Genomic DNA, 13,043 nt, shown 5'->3' with positions numbered 1-13,043 from the left:
TCACTAACTGCCCACTAGCTTCCCACTACTACTCATGTGTTACCTCACTTCTCACAGTGTTTAGCAGCTCTCTTGATAGTGCAGATCGGTATTTTTAGATCTTTTCTCTATTCTATATGGTTAGGTGTCTGTGCAGCTTTGTTCACTCTGTAAATACAAACAATATGTAATCTCGGTCACTAAATATTCCCTACCTCTCTTAAGTACTCTTGTTACCTTGCTAACACCTGAACCTTGTGTTGGGCTTTATCCTCATTATTCGGTATATGTACTGACTAACTGTAGTTTGGTGATTAAAGGTTCTGATAATCCTTCTTCCTTCTTGTAATACATCTTTGCAGACAAGACCATATGGTGGTAAGTACCATTATGTATATATATATATATATATATATATAATCCTTTTAACATCTCTATTCTTGTATGTCTTTATTGTCTTGTTCCTGAATCTTCCTGTCTCCAAGGTAAGTAGTCTGAATCCTTACACTGAGTGCTTTACTCGCTATTCTTGAATTCACTGCTGGCTCTAATTCTATTCTCCAGGAAAATACTATCTGTAATTCTCAATACTCTTCTGTAGTCTATAAACAATCTTATGCTGCCCAAAAGCTGCCGCAAAATGTCTTTTAACCAATTCCTGAAATGACAGCTCAAAAATATAATTAGCGCTGTAAGAACAAATGCTGCTGGTGATTTAGCTGTGCTTCCATACGCCAACAAAGCCTCGAAATCGTCGAATCTTCTCTCCAAGTGGAAGTGCTAATTAAAACACTTCCATTCTCTCCAGAAAATCATTGAAGTGCGTAGCGGAGCTCCCGAGCGAGAGCCTTCACAGCTGCGATTGCTCGCGGGTAAAAGACTAGACTGCTAACCTCCGCTTAGATCGGAGAGTGGCCATCTTGGAATTCCGCGGCCGCATCCCCAATAAAAATCTCAACAAAAGGGAGACCAGAGTCAAGGAAATGGCTCGACGCAGTCTGCCATAGCTGGCATATGTAAGTAAAGATCTGAAAATGCGTCTGTCCTGCTTTAATGCATGTCTGATTCCTTGACTCCTGACACAGACACTGAAACCACACCTACCCCCAGAAATGCCAGCCAGCCTAACATCTCCGCCTGGACCTGGTCACCAACAATGACTCTGCCACGGTCATGAAGAGCATTTACTCAGGATCCCCCACAGACATCTTCCACAGAGCCGCCGCCGCCGTAGCACCGATCTATGAAACACCATCAATGCAGCCTTTGAATCCGGCACATATTTTTAAACTTGTAAATATTTTACCAGGCGCTATTTTACAATTACCTGAATTGCTGAAATCCTACCTAGAAGGTGAGATTTACTTCACCAGGGTCGATATCGTTGCCTGATCCTACCGGCGCAGCCGAATTGAGGGCTGACGCCGGTAGACGCGGAAATTACCACCGCCATCTTGGGGAAGGCAGGAAGGGTAGCGGTCCAGCTTCTGGACGATTCCCGCCCTCCCGCCTTATTTAAGTTGTGATTTCCTCCCTGCGTGCAAAAACTGTTTAGCACCTTTCCCCTGAGGCGGAAGCCGGGGGCGCTCTTCTCTTTACCCTCACATGTAGTTGTTACGGAGTGTGTGATTCTGATTCAGGACATATTTTTAAACTTGTAAATATTTTACCAGGCGCTATTTTACAATTACCTGAATTGCTGAAATCCGACCTAGAAGGTGAGATTTACTTCACCAGGGTCGATATCGTTGCCTGATCCTACCGGCGCAGCCGAATTGAGGGCTGACGCCGGTAGACGCGGAAATTACCACCGCCATCTTGGGGAAGGCAGGAAGGGTAGCGGTCCAGCTTCTGGACGATTCCCACCCTCCTGTCATGCATAAAAATAACTACTCCTCTCGTCCGCGCAGCGGGCGGGCGCAGCGGGCGCGCCAATGGCGCGCCGAAGGCGCGCCTAAGGCAAGCCCGTCTGCGCCCGTCCGCGCCAGGCACGGGCCTAGGGCCAGTCCCCCTGCTCAGGTTATTACTGAGAACCGCGTTAGCTGGACTAGAGACCAGCTTATACAAATAGGATCGTGCTTTTGTGATGTAGCAGTCCGCTGCCTCCCTGAACACTTAGATGGCCATTCCTTCCAATGCTCTCAGTGTAATTTCACTCTCCCTCCTTGGTGCGAACGCACCTTTCCACTACCCTCAGCCCCAACTGCTCGTACCATAAGAGCAGCACTGATTAACTGTAGATCTCTCCCTCGTCACGCTAATGAAATTTGGTCGATTCTGAATACTTACAACTGGGATATTCTATTTCTTACTGAGACTTGGACTAAGGATACTTCAAATCCGGACATTTATTTAGCCACCCCCCCGGACTACCGCTTCTTGGGCATTCACCGAGAAGGTAAAACTGGGGGTGGACTGGCTATTATGTTTAAATCTTACCTCAATATCACTATTAAAAAATTAACGAACATTGGGTTGATTGAAGCCTTGTATTTTTCAATTGCCGACTCTGCTTCAGCCTACCTAACCGGCATTTTAGTCTATAACCCTCCCAAAGCCTCCCCCTCCTCTCTAACGCAGCTGGTTCACACTATTACTGACCTGTCTCTCAAGCACCCGCACTTTATTGTTTTGGGTGATTTCAATTTACATGCTGATGACCCTACCTGTGCCTTAGCCACCCGATTCCTTGACTCCCTTCAGAACCTGAACCTGACACAACTAATTCAAGGTTCGACGCATGAGGCGGGCCACACTTTAGATTTAATTTTCTCTAATCTCCCAGGTATCATCACCTACCCCTCCACTCCCCTCACCTGGACTGACCATTACCTCCTCACAGTCGATATTTCTCTCCCTCAGACACCTAGGCCGGTAGGACGAGGAACAGACTATAGGAGAAAATGGCACAAAATTACTTGCAAAGCCCTAGAGTCGGTATTTAGTTGCCCTCTAGAGCCTCACATAGACAACATTGATGCTGGTGTTTCTAAGTTCAATGCTGCACTATTATCTGCGATAGACGGCATTGCACCATCTCTACCGGTGTCTTCTGCTAGATCTCGTCCCTCCGCTCCTTGGTTTTCAGCTGCCTTACGTGAAGAAAAAAGCCGCTGCAAAAAATTAGAACGCAGCTGGAGATTAACTTATGATATAGAGGCTAAATTCATCTACAAAACGGCCTTAAAGCACTTTACTAAGCTTAAAAAATCTGCAATGAAAGAGTTCTTCTCCTCGCAAATTAAAGACGCAGACAACTCGGCAAAAACGTTGTTTAAAATTGTCAAAGACTTTGTAAAACCTCCTGCAATGACACCCAACAATGTTGCCAACCAGTCTCTTTGCAACGGCCTATCAGATTTTTTTCAGGAAAAAATTGAGAAAATCGCAGCAACCTTCCCTCCAGCTGTGGCGTCTGATCGCTCTCTTCCCCTAACTTCAATCAGCCACGATACTGCACCTGCCCTTGTAGCATTCAAGGACCTCACCCCCGATCTTGCTCTTAAACTCCTTACACAGTGCAAATCGGGTTCTCCTTTGGACCCGGTTCCCCCTAAGATCATGAATGACTTGGCTACTCTATTATAAGAGCCGCTTACCTCATTATGGAATGCCTCCTTACAATTAGGCCAATTCCCCCTGGCTTGGAAAGAAGCCTTGTTGGTGCCTATCCTGAAGAAAACAGATGCGGACCCCACACAATTCTGTAATTATCGGCCTATTTCCCTCCTTCCGAAACCAGCGAAGGTCCTGGAGAAGGCCGTCCAACTTCAACTTGCAGAATATCTCCAGACTAATTCCCTACTCCATGACTCCCAGTCCGGTTTCCGTGCGGGTTTCAGCACGGAAACGGCATTACTAGAGGTATCTGAGACTGTTCGAGAGTGTGTGGATAAGGGCGAGGAGGCCATGTTGGTACTCCTCGACTTGTCCGCCGCTTTCGATACGGTGTCTCATCAAATACTTCTAGATCGACTGGAGCAGATTGGACTGAGCGGCTCGGCACTACGGTGGATCACCTCTTTCCTTCAGGGTCGATCTCAGCGGGTTCTTCTCAGACCTTTTAAATCGGAGTGTAAACCTCTAACTTGTGGAGTCCCGCAGGGCTCGGCCTTGAGTCCTTTATTTTTTAATGTCTACCTTGCACCGTTGGCCAGGGTAGTGGAGGCATGTGGAGTCAGAGTGATTTCTTATGCTGATGATACTCAGCTGATATTCTCTTTTAGAGATCACTCTGACTCCAGCCTCTCTAGTTTCCGCCACTGTTTGGGCGAGATCTGCTCTTGGATGGCCCTGAACCATCTCCGTCTCAACACTGACAAGACGGAAGTCCTGTTTTTTAATCAAAAAATGAAAATACCCCCCTCACTGTGGTGGCCTACGGTCCTCAACCCCCCCCCAATTCCGGTGCATTCTGCTCGAAATCTGGGATTCCAGTTTGATGATACGCTCTCCTGCAGCCCACAAATTAATAAAGTTACTGCCGCCTGCTTTGGGAAATTAAAAATGATGAGAAAAATCTTTCCATTTCTGCCAATGGACGCGCGCAGAACAGTTACCCAGGCCTTAATAACCTCTCATTTGGATTACGCCAACAGTCTGTATGCGGGGGCCCCATTGTACCAAATTGAACGCCTTCAAGTAGTCCAAAACGCGGCAGCAAGACTAATTGGCAATATCCCTTTCCGACACCCTATCTCAATGTTTCGCAAACAGCTCCATTGGCTTCCTATAGCCTGCCGCATTAAGTTTAAAATTCTCACTCTTGCGTTCCGTGCTCTGAACGGATCCGGACCTGAATACTTGAGAAAGAGATTGACATTATCTCACTCAGTAAGAGACCTACGTTCTAACAGTCTTCGGCTTATGGTGGTGCCACGCTTCCGCCGCGCCCGAATGGGTGGCAGAGCCTTTGCTGTCCTTGCGGCAAAACATTGGAACAGCCTTCCCTTAGAACTCAGATTTGCTCCTTCTGAATCACTGTTCCGTGGACGCTTGAAAACTTGGCTATTCTCTTCTATTTAGACTGGCCCTTCTTCTTTTTGCTGACTGTTTTAGCGCCGGGACACCCCCGACGGGGGTAGCTGTGCGCTCTACAAGAATCGTAAATAAATAAATAAATAAATTCCCCAACGACTGTAAACACGCAGAAGTCAAACCCTTCCTCAAGAAACCCTCTCCAGACCCGATGGACCTCATAAACTACAGACACATCTCTCTCCTCCCCTTTGTGGCTAAAGTCACTGAGAAGATCATCAACATCCAGCTAACGAACTTCATCGAAGACAACTCCATCCTCGACCCTTCCCAATCTGGATTGCGCAGCAACCACAGCACCGAGACCAGCCTCCTCACCGCTACAGATGACAGCCCCACTCACCTCAACCAGGGCCACACCGCAGCCCTCATCCTAGTAGACCTCTCTGCAGCCTTCGACACTGTCTCGCACTGCACTCTCAACGCCGGCATACAGGGAACCGCCCTAGACTTGATCTGCTCTTTCCTCACCGGCTGAACCCAAAGAATCAGACTCACACCTTTCCTCTCTGAATCCACAGAGATCAACTGCGGAGTACCCCAAGGATAATCGCTCAGCCCCATACTCTTCAACATTTTCATAGCCCCTCGCCACCATCGTCAGACAGCATTTACTCAGCATAGTATCCTGTGCTGACAACACCCAGCTCATCCTCTCCCTCACAAAGGACCCCCACACCACCAGACCAAGTTTCCAGGAAGGAATGAAACATGTTGCATCCTAGATGAGCAGCAGTTGTCTGAAGCTCAACTCGGAGAAGACAGAAGTACCCACCCCCTCAGCGTGGGACAACACCTGGTGGCTCACCACCCTCAGCAATCCCCCCCACACCCACGGACCATGCCCGGTACTTCGGCATCATACTCCACTGCTCCCTCACCATGACTCAACAGATCAATGCTGTCTCCCTCCACGTGCTTCAACACCCTCAGCATCCTTCGCAAGACCTTCAAGTAGATCCACCCAAATCCAGAAAGACAATCATCCATGCAGACTGGACTATGGAAATGCCCTCAATGCTAGAATTAACAAATTCCTGCTCCGCAACTCCTGACCATCCAAATACCGCGGCCAAACTCATCCTCAGCATTCCACGACAGGAACACATCACTCAGCACCTTTGAGACCTTAACTGGTCCCTGTCGAGAAGTGAGTACCTCTCAAGCTACTCACTCACACCTACAAATCCCTCCACAACACCGGACCCCAATACCTCAACGAAAGAGTCTTCTTCCACATACCCAAGAGAGACCTCTGCTCTGTCGACCTCACCCTTGCCGAAACCCTGTGCATTTGCAGAGCCAGAGCGGGTGGAAGAGCCTCCTCCTTCATCGTGACAAAGACCTGGAACTAGCTCCCGCTCAACATCAGACATTCCCCCACTCTGCACACCTTCAGGAACAGCCTCAAGACCTGGTTCTTTGGCAGATTTGGAGCTGCATGTCCCCCCTCCCCCAGCGCCTTGAGACCCTCACGGGTGAGTAGCTCGCTTTACAAGTCCCTGATTGATTGATTGATTTATATTTCAGGGTATGGAAAATCCATTCCAGTTGTGATGGAGTAACTTGTCGGCAGAGATCTAAATTAGGCCCTAAGTCTAAAGCAGAATGCTTGACTTGGCGAAGATGCAAAACAAATCCAACCCATACGAGGACTTCAGTGAGTGTGTAATTTGAATTTTCCTGCACAGAGGTTTTTCTGGCAAAAACGAAAGGCTTCAGCAGGACCTCAAACAAGAGCTATTCCACTTCAGGTAGATTTACCAAATACAGCCTGCAGCATTGCCTTTGCTAAGGGATTTGACTTCCATTTCAGAGAACTAAGTCAGAAGGAATATATTTTGTTCAGGTTGACCTACTTGGTGTATCCAATCTCCACTCCTTTGTGGTCAGCCTGAAATCAAAACTAGCTCCTGCTTCAACCACAAATAGTGACTTCTAAATGGTGCATTACTGTTCTTTGTGCTTTTATTGTTTCAGTTATTAATTGTATTGAAATTCTTCACGGGACAATGCTTCAGACGAGGGTTTTTGTTATCAACATTTTGAATAATTGCCTCACCATCCATAGCACATAGAGCAGTCCTTGCAGCCCCATATTTCACTACGATTAATAACGGAAACAATACAAGACGTGTTTTAACCGAGAAAATGCAGGAACTTTGTAAGTATTTACTACAGACACCCTTGCTTTGCATGCTTTAGTACGCGTGCAGACTCAACAAAAGATACCTGGTCCTGAAGAAAGCCACGTTGACCCTCTTGGGCTTTCAAAAGTGGCTGATACATGTAGACCACATGCAAAGAAAACATAATAAGGTTATATGGGATCAACTAATTATCCCAGACATACCAGTCACTGTTTTTGATATTGACCAGGGACCCCATAAAAAACATTTAATTAAAATATTGTGATACTAAGGATCTCAGGGATCCCCCAGCCAATTTTGACATCACTACATCACAGGCACAGAATCACACAAAATAAACCCAGCTCCGCAGTAATCTGACATTGCAGCACACCCTGGGGGCACTAAGCACCAGGGTGGGAACCCGATGATGAAGCATATCACCTACTAGGTAGGTGAGTGAGGGTTCTTTTAAAACACCCTGCAGGTTCCAATCCTTTGGACTACAACAGAATGGACGGAAGGAAGAAGACTGGAAGTAATGGAATGACAATTATGTACATGATCCGTTCTCACTTTGTTTATTTTGACTGGGAAGATGAATAGATCACAACTTGTTGCTCTCTTGTTGTTTATGGTGTACATGAACATATTCTTCAGTAGAAGGCACCACCAGATGCTCTTTGAGACACTGGAAAACTATAGTTACCTCTGATGCACTGTCCAGAGGCCCTAGTGCCATATTCTGCATAATGATTCACAGTTTCTAGGACATGCTTTTTCTTTGTCAGTAAGGTAATTTTTGGTTTCTTAAAATCAGCTTTGAAATCCAAACCCTTGTTCTTTTTTCACCCCAACTTCCACATTGCATCTTTATCCCCTCTCACTCTTTTGTATGATGTACTCCTCTTCACTGTGATACTCAGTTTGTCTGCTTGTTTCTGTCCTACTCCACCCCAGTCCTGCAAACAAAACAGGAAGAATGCATATCAGTTTACTGATACCAATCCTGCTTTTAGATTTTTTCTTGACCCTTCAAATTGTATCCACCCCTACCAGATTCAGGTCTGGCTTTCAGTTAAGCTTTCTACTTTTCTTAGTTACCAGTGCATTTCCTTTCACTGAATCCTCAGACTCACTTTTTGTTTTAAGTTGTTGATTTGAGGCATAGATATCTAAAGTATCTCAACCCTTAGAGATGTATATATACGCAGACAAATACATTTAGACAGTTCATGATCTTGCACGGGAACAGCAGGCAACTGCTGCAAAAATCACTGCTTTCCTTTGAATGTTATCAAGAAATATCATAGAGAAATTTGCCAATCAAGTTAATTCCCAAATCAACCACCAAGCTGGCTCCATGATCAGTTTTCATGTGTTGCAATACCGCCTATAACAACCCCAAAGAAGGTGTGCCATGAATAGTAGTGTATGTACTCACAAATATAATTCCTAATGTAGTACAATCCACTATAGGTGGTATCATAACAAGTGGAACACACATAATTAACATCCTATGTGTTTATTGGGTTGTTGTGTGAGGATAGACTGCTTCCAGTTGATTAGTTGTATAATCAATACAAAATGGAATCTCATAGCGCTTTGTGGAAACTTTACCCTTTGTCTCATTAATAGACTGTGGACCATTATCCCATACTAGAGCATGTGGTTGTCCAACAGTAAGAACTAAAATTCCAATCCCTACCATTTGTAGTACATATTGTTAAAGTCACCAATGTATAGTCACTAATTCATTTAGTAAAGGAAGTCATACCAGAGCAACCAGAATTTTTGTATCCAGATGTGTAATATAATCAGCCAACATGGCAAGGTAGCTCCTGCATTACCCAAGGATCCCATTCTAACATTTCTCACTAAGACTGGTAAGTGCCCACCAACCATGATTGATGTTTCTTATTTCCAAATGTGATTTCTATCTTTTGATAATGTTCATATTTAGCTGTAAGAGGGCAGCTTTATACATATGAAAACGCCTTGTATTTTGCACACATGAGTAAAACATTTTAAAAGGGTACGCTGCATATGAAATAACTACTAGAATTACTTCACCGAATTTCACTCCAGGCAACATTTGCCTTGTGAGGTGCTTTGTCGAAGGAGCCTAAGGTTTACCTTTACAGTAACAGATTGTGTCAATAATTTTAAGACCAAATCAAAATGAGATTCAAAATGCAGTTAAATTGTGGATAACTTTACTAGTTGCGTGCTTGATAAACCCTACATCAGCGAAGGAATTCCTGTCACCTGTGTGAGAAAACCAATACTATAATAGATGTAACCACATTAATAGTTATTGGGGATGATGTTCTGTCTGTCACTCAGGACTATTAAAATCTCTGCTCCACATTGGATGCTATGATTAGGGGGGGAGGGGGTGGAGTACGCGGAGTGGCACTCCACGGAGTTCCATGGAGTTTAAAAAAAAACTCCGGGCAACTCTGCTCCGCTCCACCCCAGTTACACCCCCAATTTAAAAAAAAATGAAAATAACAATTACCTGCTGCTATCTGGCATCTACAGGCTGCCCTTCTCCTTGCCACAATCTCTCCTCCTTGCCCTCGTCACCCCAAGATGTAAAACGTAGTGTTTTGCAGTGAAGACAAGGATGGCGGCAAGGAGGAGACACCACCGCGAGTAGGAGGGCAACCCAGAGACACCAGAGAGCAGGTAAGTGTTTTTTTTTGTGTTTCTTTTTTGGCCTGTGGCTAACTTCGCTCTGCCATGGAGTCAGAGTTTTGCCTGAACTCTGCGTTCACTATGATGCACAGAGCTGGCAAAACTCTGCAAACTCCACCAGTGGAGAGGAGTTTGCCGTCCAGCGTTAGCTATGGTAAGTTTTTCTAACTCAGACCCTTAAAGGGTACAAGGCAGGAAGCGCTCAGCAGTCAGATGCACTGTTACTATAACATTCTTACAGGTGAAAGGGGGTACTTCTGGCCCACTCTTCACTTGTCATTTACCAGATATAGCCCAGTGTGTGTAGGAAAGTGGATTGTTATGTAGTGAGTCTGGTTAGGCTTCACTACGCAATACTCTTACAGTACCCCAAAATAGGACCTTTGTATTACCACTAATAAATCCCTATGTCAGTCCTAGTAGTGTGGCACAGAGCAGTCAGGCTTTACTAGAGGAGCATGTGTTAATCCTTTCAGAGTACCAAAATGGATGATAAGTAATTGACATGACTCAAAAGACATCCAAAAACAATTTATAACAATAAAGCAGATTTTTATATAAATTGAGACACCAAAATGAAAATAATCAGATATGTATAACAGGATTTATGGATATTACATTGAAAAATAAATCAGTGCCTAACCAGCCTGTTAGAAATTGCGTCTCTAGTTGGCAGAGGTGTGCACCCTATCCAATTAGGGACTACAATCCTAGTTTGGGTAAGCTAGATTCATACAAAAAGATATCCTCTGCTCACCCCCTGATAGCTTGGCACACAGCAGGCTTATCTAAAGAGGCAAAGTGTAAAGTATTTGTACAACACACACACACACACACACACACACACAACAGCAGCATTTCACAAATAAAGGCACCTCTCTCCATTCCTCATAGCAGAGTACTAGGCCTCAGAATCTTGGGTTACTTTTGAACTGAAGTCTATAACTTCTTGCTTCTAGCTGTTAACGAGGTAGTAAAGTAGCTCCCGCCCTGAGTTCTTCATTCCTCCTCCTGACTCAGAGTACCTCCATTACAGACCAGTCCTCATGACGCGAGCAAGATACACACTGTTGTTGAAAAACAAATACAGAAACAGAATTGCACTATTAGCCAAATAAATATGGCTAAGTGTGAAAGAGCCAAGAAAAAAATGATTGCCAATCACTCAGGCCCCAAACATTGCAAATCAATCATCTCAAGAACATTCCTGCATTGCAATCAACAGAAACCCTAATGCACCCGCTCACATCCCTATAGAACATTTCATGCACCCACCCTCACACAACAATTCAAAAACCCATTCACAGACCCATGCCAGTACTTACACACCCACTGACTGATTCATAAATCTAAACACACATCCACTCACTCACTCCCTCACTCACACACTCACTCATTCACTCACTCACTCACTCACTCACCCACTCACACATACAGCCACTCATACACCCAGTCACTCACTAATGCAGCCACTGACATATCTACTCATACACCAGTATAGCTACTCACACACTGAGTCAGTCAACCATAGAGCTACTCAAATACCTACTCACTTACCCATACAGTCAATCACACAGCCACTTACTCTCCCATACAGTTACACACACACCCACTCACTCACTCATATAGCTACTAACATGTACTCATTCACCTATACAGTAACTGAAACAAGCACACACTCACCAATACAGCCACTTTCACAATCACTCACTTGCCCATATTGTCACTCATATACTCCACCATTCACCTTCACTGACTTTCACGTAACAATTACATACCAATATACCACAGAAACAGCTCACTCACCCACACACACATATACCTACTCACTCATGAGTGAGTGAGTATTGAGTGAGTGAGTATATTCTGGGCATGAGGTATAGTTTGACCAGCTACCTATAACTGCTGAATTTCACTGGTTTTATACAAGAATCCTGAGCCTAACTATAATGTTCATGCAACCCTTGTTTTTTTCAGTGAAAACAAATGTATTTTAAGTATTGTGATACAAAAGATCATTTTTTAATTAATACATTGAGTTTTATTAGTTTTGTGTTATTAGCTGTTAATATTTTATTATTGAGTATGTGTAAATAGTTTTAGTGTCTTTTTATTTGGTCATATATTTTAATTTTCTTTTTAATTTTATGTCACTTTTTAGTAGGTAGTTGGGTTTCTAGGGGAAAATAATGAGAATTATATTTTTTTATATTGATTATACTTTTTTGTTTTCATTTGTTAATTTGATATTTAATTATGCAGATTTATTTTAGTGATTTAATAGCTAATTGTGTGCATATATAGCACTTTTTGGGTTAATAGGTGTATTAGATAATTGATTTTGTTAACTTTTTAATACATCTGGTATTAATAAATTATATTTTGTTTCAAGTTTTTACTTGTATAAAAACTAATTTCATAGTCGCATTCATTTTCAAAACAATTTGATTTGGTATTTGTTTCTGTTAATGATTGAATTTGTTTTGTTGTTGCTGGAATTAAGAATAAAATTGTGTGAAGTGCTTAAATCTATTGTTTACATTTACTTTTTACTACAATGTTTAATGAAATGTTATGTATAACTGTTTGTGTTATATTTTTAGCATTTTACTTACAGTTGCCTAAGCGAGAGCCGGAAAAGTAAATCTGTCATATTTTGTGCTGATTTTGTGGCCGTTAATACTTTTGATGGAGCTTTTTTCATCTTTTCATAAACCGCATGTAAATTTGATCTTTTTGGCCACATTATTGTCACTGATATTTCATCATACAGCTATCTACCGGAACTAAATGGAGGTTTGGATGCCTTGGGTTGGCCTTGGGATGTCCAGATTGTCTCTGGGCATAAGAAACAGAGGGAAAGCCCCGCAGCACACTACATTGAGTAATATGCTTCATTTGGTTCCACCTTAAACCTTGTAAATGATTGTACATTGGAGTGGAGTGTATCCACCCTTGCACAAGAAGGAGGGACACTTTAATTTACTGTGTAATGTATATCTACCCGTAGTGTCTGGGTTACAACAAATTCAGCAAAAAAAGAATCTACTTGCAAAGTTATTTAATGAAAACACAGCTACGAGTAAAACAAGACCCTTCTTGACGCTATGACTATATTGTGTCACAGAGTATACCAAAGTCAGAACTGTTTCCTTATTGCTTATAACAGTGGAGGGATCAAATACAGTTGATGCTCAG

Source organism: Lissotriton helveticus, chromosome 12 (assembly GCF_964261635.1).
Source record: "Lissotriton helveticus chromosome 12, aLisHel1.1, whole genome shotgun sequence".
In the NCBI taxonomy this organism is placed as follows: domain Eukaryota; kingdom Metazoa; phylum Chordata; class Amphibia; order Caudata; family Salamandridae; genus Lissotriton; species Lissotriton helveticus.
This window is presented reverse-complemented; position numbering follows the sequence as displayed.